The following is a 9,474-nucleotide window of genomic DNA, read 5'->3' as shown; positions in this document are numbered from 1 at the left end:
AGACAGAACGGCTCTCTTTCCCAGATTCACCTCTAAAAATCCTGGGGACAAACTTGAGTTGGCTGTCTCAGAGGTGTGGTATGCGCTTGGATCAACCAGCTTTGACAAGAAGGGACGATCATATAAGAACATGGTGATTTCTATTTTAAATATGCAATTGGAGTTGGGAGGAGGCCAACGCTTCCCAAAATAAGAGAGGGATGGATTTGCTAGAAGGTGGAATTGAAGAGCAATAGGTTGGGCACATCTGTAGTATGGCGTATGTTCTTGCTTTGCTTAATAAACTCCCAGCTGCTTATAAATCCATTGCTGGCAACTGTGCTAAAGGCCTGGACTCCGCCATATTAGACAATAAAAGTGCCAGACTACTTCCTGAGCCCTACACTCGTCTGTGGGACAGGTCAGTATGCTTCTCAGGTTACAAAAGGAAAAGGCAAGAATGGGTTGGCTATTTGCAGCAGGTGCAGAAGATGTGAGAGGTTCCAATACAAGTACCTTCCAACTCCTCCCTTTCTTGGCCTCCATCCGCCAAGGGGCATGTGTGGTCCTTGAGGTAGACTGTAAACCGCACAGGCGACAGGCAGCAGTACATGTGTGTCTTTGAACCCTGGGCGTCTCTAAATACAACACTTGCAAGGGTCAAAGTGTAATAAACACCTTGGTGTTAGCTTAAATCCAATTTAACCCATAGCCGACGAGAAATTTGGAGATGTATCCTTGGAGCTATGTTGTGATTTGTAGAGGTTGTTGAGCAGGAGCAGTTTACATCTAATATGCATATCAGCATTGTTTTCAAATGGGAATGAGGAGGCTGAGTCTCATTTGTAATTCTTTTTGTTACGAAGAAACATTGGTGGTGTGAATCCACTCGTTCTGAGGTGCCTTGAAGGTCAGTCCTGGCCACCTACTTTGAAAAGGTTACAGTCTTGAAAACCCTGTGGCGGAGCCCCCCTCAGCACTTACAGGGGCGCCATGAGTCACGACGACTCAGCAGCAGCCCCCAACAGCAACGATAGGCTGCAGCCACAGTGATGGTAATTACTCATCTATAATGAGTGAGGCTGAGCACTTATTGAAGAAATGCACGATTTGTAGGATTCAAGCATCTATCTCTCACAAGCAGACTCTAATGAGTCCACTGAAGGTAACAAGACACTGAAAGCAGACCCAGAGCTGAAGAAATAAATTCATCAGTCTGACTTGTCCCCAGACAGGAGAGGAATTGAACCTTGAACTGGACACACATCCAGATGAGAATTTCTTCAAATGTTTTTAAAGCATAGAGTTTATATTTTTAAGTTTAAAACATTACAATGAGTAGATGTTACATTTCGTTGTAGAAAATATTTCATTCCTGATGTTTAACATGAAGGTTCTTACAGGTTAGCATGCTTCCTAAGTGAAAATAAATGTGTTTCTCCCCCTCCCCAGATTTTGCAGGTAATAATACATTCTCATTGATAAAAATGTAAACAATCAAGAAATGAATACCAAGTGTAAACAATTCAATTTTCCCCACCCAATCCCACTTCCCAACAATAATCACTGCCAACAGTTTAACATGTATTTATTTATTTTTAACAAACTCTGGCATGGAAACTTCCGTAGGTCAAACACTTGTCTAATCACTTTACAATTGTCCCTATTTAATCCTCATAACTGTCCTAAGAGGTAGGTATTATTTCTATATTTACACAAGGGAATTTAATCTCAGAATCTTTAATAAGTAGCACATAGACTCATAGTTATAAGTGGGAGAGTCGGGATTCAGACGTGCACTTAATTATGCATCAAGCCTCTATCTATCCATCCTTTCAATGAAAACACATGTAATATGCTCCCAAGTGCCTTCCCTTTAATACCCAATTAAAATGGCTCAGGATATTGGGGTCCCCTCCCCAGTATTCTTGTGATTACTACGAGATGTCCGTGCTCTGGGACACTCTTCTCTGCGCCCTGCTCTTTTGCAGCATCGTGCCTCTGCATTAGCTCTAGTCTCTGCATCTCAGAACACCATTCCCCCACCCACACCCTGCTGTGTACCACTAACTTAAGCAGACAGTTGGGTGAAGAAGACTTTAAACTTTTCCTGGAGCATTTAGAGTCCAGGCAACACTTACAACTTAGAAATGAAGATCAACCATGGGACGTTCGTGATTTTTTTCAAAGCCTAGATGGAAAGTGTTTCAAGGCAGTTCTTTTGCGAAGCCTTCCTGCTGTTGCCCCTTTCCTATTCTGAGCTACTTTCGGACTCTTTCCCTCCTCTGCTATGAATTGAATTGTGTCCCCCATCCCAAATTTATGCTGAAGCCCTAACCCTTAGTTTCCCTGAAAGTGACCTTGTTTGGAAACAAGGTGTAGAAGATGCTATCCGTTAACAGAAGGAGCCCTGGTGGTGCGGTGATTAAAGCTCTTGGCTGCTAACTGAAATGCCAGCACTTCCAACTTACCAGCGGCTGCATGGGAGAAGGATGTGCTAGTCTGCTTCCTTTGTACAGATGCACAGCCTTGGCAACTTTACTGGGACCATTCTGCTCTGTCCGACAGGGTTAAGAGAGTTGGAATCAACTAGGCAGAAAGGGGGGCCAGCTAACATGAGGTTAAAATGGAATAGGGTATTTTCTAATGTAATCGGAATGGTATCTTGGAACCACCCATTTCTAGTACCTTGTTGTAGCAGCCCGATGAAACTAGTACTTTCTTTTTTTTAAATTCCCCATTCAGCTATTAAGCCCCAAACTCTCGATTTTTCTTCTTATATTATGCAAAGACATATAGTTCTACTTCTGAATATATCTTCCATTTCATGCCTGGTAAGCTTTATCTTTCACAACAAAAATACCTTACGGTTGAGCAGCTCTCATTTTCCTAGTGGTTCTCAAAGGAGAGGGGAAGATTGGGTCTCCCAGGAGACATTTTTGATGATTAAATTGGTGGGGGTTGCTACTGGTATCTCGTGGCCAGAGACCAAGGATGCTGTTAAAAGCCCCACAATGCACAGGGCAACAGGACTCGCTTCAATTCACAGGGATGAGAGTGGCGAGAGAGGGACTGAGGGGTGCTGATGGCTTCTAACAAGTTCTCACCCTCCTTGGATTTTACCCAATGCCCCCTGTGCTCCACTACTGCCTGACTGCAGAAGCCCAGAGCCCAAAGTATCCCATAGACTTCTCCTCCCCCTCCCACTTGTCATTCCACCATAGTGGTGGCATGGGCCTGGCTTCTCAAACTGACTGGTTGGTGACTCCTCTGTAATGTCAGCTCCCCTTTTCATACCTTTATATCCCAAGTTCCTCCTCCACTTGGGTCAGTAACTTATTATAATTTCTATAATAACTCCAGATGGGTTTGCCTCCCTGACTGAGCTCTGGTGCACAAGACTCTATAACCTTAAGGAAAAAACCAAAAAAACAATGAGGCAACTTCTTGTAAGGCTATGAATTGATCTCCCAGATATGTTAAGTGAACAGAGCAAGGTACTAAATAGATACAAAAGAAAACAAAACATTACAGCTAAAGCTAGGGTTCACTTTAACCAAGAACTCTAATCTTGGTTCCCATTTCTTTCCCCACAGAGATAAATACTGTCAGCATCTCTACATCAATTCTAATGATCTGGGAAAGCGTCCTCAGCAAATTGTAACTCCTAAAGAGGTTATTTTGGCAAGATTCTTTTATTGATATGTAAGTAACACAGAATAAGATGCATCAAACGTAAGTGCTCAGATGGATGATTTTGATAATTGTATATACCCGTGTAGTCTGCGTTCCAAGCAAGGTACAGAACCTTTCCAACCTCCTGCCCCCAGTTTCCCCTAGACCCTCTTTCAGTTGGTTTCTGTCTTTGTTATCCAGTGCTGCTGTAACAGAAATGCCACAAGGGGATGGCTTTACCAGAAACATTTTGTCTGAGAGTTTTGGAGGCAGGAAGTTTGAATTCAGGAAGCCAGCGCTAGTGGAAGGTTTTCTCTTGTGTCGGCACTGGGTGAAGGTCCTTCTGTTCTGTCAACATTGATGGATTTGGTGATCTCCATACATCTTGGCATCAATCTTCCCCTCGTGTAGGAGGTTCTGAGCACAGGAAGCCAGGATGCAACGGATACATTCCACTCTTGCCTCTTCCTTCTCGGTGATTCTGACGTCCCTCAGTGTTCGCTCACTCCATTCTCCTTTTCTCTCTTGTAAGACAAAAGATGATGCAGGTCATATCCCAGGGGAACTCTCCCCTTACATAGGCTCCAGAGTGTGACGTAAGTAAGGGTGTGGTATCTCACCCAGATCTCCTTACAACTGACTGACTGATCACATCAGATCCCATCCGGAAGGATGGTTACATAGTTAGACAGCTACCAAATGGCACCAAATGCGTAACTATTAAGCTGCTGAGCATTATGACCCAGCCAAGGTCACATATTGTTGGGGGACACAAGTCAATCCACAACAATTCGTGCACCCCCCTCTGAGAGCTAGCCTCATAGATTAGTTTTACCAATATTTGGTTTTCAAATAAATGAAATTACACAGGCTTCTTTTGCACCAGGCTGCCTTTAATTCAGCCTCATGCTTTTGAGATTTGTCCATGTTGTTTTATGTATCAGTCGTTCGTTCGTTTTATGTGTGAGTAATATTCTGTGGGATGGCTTTACCACAGCCTATCATTTTTCCTGTTGATAGATACTTGAGTTGCTTCCATTTGAGAGTATTATGAATTTCTATAGGGTTTCAGACAACTGGAAAGGGTTGCTGAGGCTATTATTATTACTATGAACATTGTGTCCACCACTCATCTGTCAGTTTGTTGTACTGTGGTGGCTTGCGTGCTGCTGTAATGCTGGATGCGATGTCGCTGGTATCCCAAAGGCACCCAGGGTCACTCATGGTGGAGAGGTTTCAGTGGAGCTTCCAGACTAAGATTAGGAAAAAGAACCTGGCGATCTACTTCTGAAACACCTGACCACATAAACCCCTTATGAATAGCTTCAGAAGCTGGTTTGAGATAGTGCTGCAAGATGAGCCAGTCAGGATGGAAGGCATGTAAATAAAACCGCAAGCCAACCTTAAAATGTGGCAGTAATAAAGATCTGGGATCTTTGGGACTAATATGGTATCAGAAGCGGCAGCTAAAAACATTTATAACAAAGCAGAGCAAGGAATATATGAAGTGTGAATATATGAAATGTGGAAGTTGTCAAAAACAAAACGGGATGCATTAGATCAATGTCGTAGGCATGAATGAGCTTAAATGAACTGGAATTGACTATTTTGAATCAGACATATGATCTGCTACATTGCAAATTGTAAATTGAAAGGAGCAGCAGCACATTTATAGTCAAAAAGAACATTTCAAGGGTTATTTTTTAAGTAAAATGCTGTCAGTGAAAAGATAATATTTATATACTTACAAGAAAGTCCACTTATTATGACTATTATTCAAATTTATGGCCCAATCATTAATGCTAAAGATAAAAAATTGGATATTTTACTAACTGTTGAAGTCTGGAGTTGATCAAATATGCAGTGATGATTCATTCACAATTACTTGTGATTGGAATGCAAGTTGGAACAAAGACAAAGGGTCAGTAGTTAAAAAAATACAGCCTTGGCGATAGAAATAATGCCAGGGATCATTTGATGGAATTTTGTATGAACAACAAATTATTCATTGCAAATGCCTTTTTCAACAACATAAATGGTCCTCACTAGATGAAATACATAGGGATCAAATTGACTGCATCTGTGTAAAGAGGCAAAAGCTCAGGCTCATCAGTCAGAATGAAGCCAGACACTAACTATAGAATGGACTGGCAATTGCTCATACACAAGGTCAAGTTGAAACTAAAAGAAATTAAGTACACAAGACCTTGAGAACATGAATTTAGAGAGAAACTCCATGATAAATTTGACACATTGAACACCAAGGACCGATCACCAGCAAAGTTGTGGAATGACATCATACTGGAAGAAAACAATAGGTCATTAAAAAGACAGGAAAGAAAGAAAAGAGCAAAATGGATGCCAGAAGAGCCTCTGAAATGATCTCTTGTACGGAGCATAGTTAAAGGGAAGAAATGCTGCAGTCGAAGTAATAAAGAGAAGGTTTCAAAGGACTGCTTAAGAAGAAAAAGACAAGTGATGTAATGAATTATTCAAAGACTGACAGTTGGTTCTGTTGTACACAGAGACACTATGGGTTGGGACTGATTCAACAGCACCTAACAACAACAACAACAACAACAACAAACAAAGACCTAGAGTTAGATAGCCAAATGGGAAGAACTTGCTCAGCATTTCTCAAGCTAAAAGAATTAAAGGAAAAAACTTAAGATTTAAGGAGTCCTGGATTACATTTTGGGCCAAGGGTCAGCAGTTTGAACCCACCATGTTCTTTTCAGGATAAAGATGACGTTTCTGCACTCAGAAAGATTTATAGCTTTGGAAAACCATAAGGGGGTTTTATCCTCTGACCCATAGAGTCCATCTGAGTCTGAATGGACTTGGTGCCAATGAGTTTGGTTTGAATTTATGATGGAAGGAATACAGAGAGTCATGGTACCAAAAATAATTAGTTGACATGTAACCATTTCAAGAGGTAGCACATGACCCCAAACTGGTAACACTGAAGGATGAAGTCCACGCTGCAATGAAAATAAAGTTCCAGCAATTGATGGAATACCAGCTGAGATACTTTAATAAAAGAATGCAACACTCCGGTCCCGCAAGGAAGGCACTGGACCAGCAACCACCACCTCCACCTCTGCGACTGGCGCTGCAGGGAAGGGCAAGGGCAAAGGCGGCTCCGCAGACTCTGCCGTGAAACAAGTGCAGATCGATGGCCTGGTGGTATTAAAAATAATCAAGCATTATCAAGAAGAAGGACAAGGAACTGAGGTTGTTCAAGGAGTGCTTCTGGGCCTGGTTGTCGAAGATCGGCTTGAAATCACCAACTGCTTTCCTTTCCCCCAGCACACGGAGGATGATGCCGATTTTGATGAAGTCCAGTATCAGATGGAGATGATGCGGAGCCTTCGCCACGTGAACATTGACCACCTCCACGTGGGTTGGTACCAGTCCACGTTCTATGGCTCGTTCGTCACGCGGGCGCTCCTGGACTCGCAGTTCAGTTACCAGCACGCCATCGAGGAGTCCGTGGTGCTCATTTACGATCCCATAAAAACTGCCCAAGGGTCTCTTTCGCTGAAGGCATACAGACTGACTCCGAAACTGATGGAAGTTTGTAAAGAAAAGGATTTTTCTCCTGAAGCATTGAAAAAGGCAACGATCACCTTTGAGCACATGTTTGAAGAAGTGCCGATTGTAATAAAAAATTCACATCTGATCAACGTTCTGATGTGGGAACTTGAGAAGAAATCAGCGGTTGCAGATAAACACGAATTGCTCAGCCTTGCGAGCAGCAACCATTTGGGGAAGAATCTACAGTTGCTGATGGACAGTGTGGATGAAATGAGCCAAGATATAGTTAAATACAACACGTACATGAGGAACACTAGCAAGCAGCAGCAGCAGAAACATCAGTACCAGCAGCGGCGCCAGCAGGAGAATATGCAGCGTCAGAGTCGAGGAGAGCCACCGCTCCCTGAGGAGGACTTATCCAAACTCTTCAAGCCCCCCCAGGCCCCGGCCAGGATGGACTCGCTGCTCATTGCAGGCCAGATTAACACTTACTGCCAGAATATTAAGGAGTTCACTGCCCAAAACCTAGGCAAACTCTTCATGGCCCAGGCGCTACAAGAATATAACAACTAAGAAAAGGAAGCTCTCAGAACTGGAGTTAACGTGGACTCTTGAGAGCACGTGGGGGCAACTGTTGGATTGAAAAGTACAGAAGATTTTCTAAGGCCATTGCTTGCTTTGGCTGTAATGCCTCTTTTCAAGCCAAAAAATAAAATTAAAGCATGTTTTAATAGTAAAAAAAAAAAAAAAGAATGCAACACTCCAAGCTCTCACTGGTCCAGGCCAAGAAAATTGTACAGTTACCTGTACAGTTGACAAGAAGAGAGCTATATTTCTGCCAGTGTCGGGTAAAAATGTTTAAACAATGCAGAAATTAATGAATAATATCATTAATATCACATTGCAAGTACATTTTTGCTGAATATCAGATGGATCTTAGCTGAGAGCAGAGATTACCAGAAAGATGTTACCTGTGTGTTTCATTGACTGTGCAAAGACATTCAATTGTGTGGATCACAATACATTGTAGATAACATTGTGGTAAATGGGAATTCCAAAACATTTATGCTCATGTGGAACCTATACATAAACCAGAAGGCAGTCAGTTTACCAGAACAGGGGACAAGCATGTTTCAAAAATCAGAAAAATGTGCCTCAATCTATGTATTCGAACTGTTTGCTAAGCAAATAATCAGAGAAGATAATTGTATGAAGAATAACATAGAATCAGGATTGGAGGAAGACTCATGAACAAACTGATATGTCAATGACACAACTTGTTTGTCACAATAGAAGAGAACTGATGGAGAGGAAAGATTATAGCTTAGATACACCTGAACATAGAGAAAACAAAAATCTCACAAGTTAGACCAATAAACAACTTTACTGTATGCCTAAAAACAATTGAAATGGTCAAAGATGTCATCTTACTTTGATCCACGATCAATGCCCTTGGAAATAGCAGCCAATAAATCAAGGGATGTAGTGTACTGAGAAAATCTACCACAAAAGACCCTGTTAATGTGTCATAAAGCAAAGGTTTTACTTTAAGGACCAAGCTGTGCCTAATCTATTCTCAGTTGCAATATATCCATATAATAGTTGGACAATGAATAAAGAAGGCTGAAACAGAATTGATGCCTTTGAATTATAGTCTTGGTGAAGATTTCTGATTATACTATGGACTGCCAAAAGAAGAAACAAATCTGTGTTGAAAGAAGTACAGCAGATTCTGTGATGCTCAACTTCCTGACAGGATTGCTGAAGACAAAGTGGGTGCATAAGCAAATGTGGTGAGGAAAGCTGATGGTGCCCAGCTAGGTGGTAGGAAAAATGGGGAATTGATCACAAGGATCGACAAATAACCCCCTCCCAGGGGGAAGAACCACAGAAAAGTGGGTGAGGGGCAATGGAGGATGATGTAAGATATGAACATAATAATCTATAACTTATCAAGGGTTCATGAGGGAGGGTGGGTGGGGGATGGAGGGAGAAGAAATGGGGAGCTGATATCAGGGGCTCAAGTGGGAAGAGAATGCTTTGAAAATGATGATGGCGGCATATGTGCAAATATGCTTGACACACTGGATGAATGTATGGATTGTGATAAAAGATGTAAGAGCCCCCCAATAAAAGTATTTTTTTAAAAGAAAGAAATATAGAGATCAACATGGTGGATGTTTTGAGAAATAATGGCTTCACATTCTGCCTAATAAAAGTTTTTATGGTCTTGTAAAAAAAAAAAGACATAGCATCTGGGGTCTTAAAGACTTGAAGATAAAC

At 41.9% G+C, this 9,474-nt stretch overlaps 1 pseudogene; it reads left to right on the top strand.

Annotated features, from left to right (window-relative positions):
• The first annotated feature begins 254 nt into the window (after positions 1 to 254).
• On the top strand, positions 255 to 7,944 carry LOC142426606 (eukaryotic translation initiation factor 3 subunit H pseudogene; annotated as a pseudogene).
• Positions 7,945 to 9,474: the final 1,530 nt, after the last annotated feature.

This window comes from Tenrec ecaudatus, chromosome 14 (genome assembly GCF_050624435.1).
Source record: "Tenrec ecaudatus isolate mTenEca1 chromosome 14, mTenEca1.hap1, whole genome shotgun sequence".
Classification (NCBI taxonomy): Eukaryota; Metazoa; Chordata; class Mammalia; order Afrosoricida; family Tenrecidae; genus Tenrec; species Tenrec ecaudatus.
Note: the sequence above shows the minus strand (reverse complement) of the source record. Positions and strands in the feature narration are given on the sequence as shown.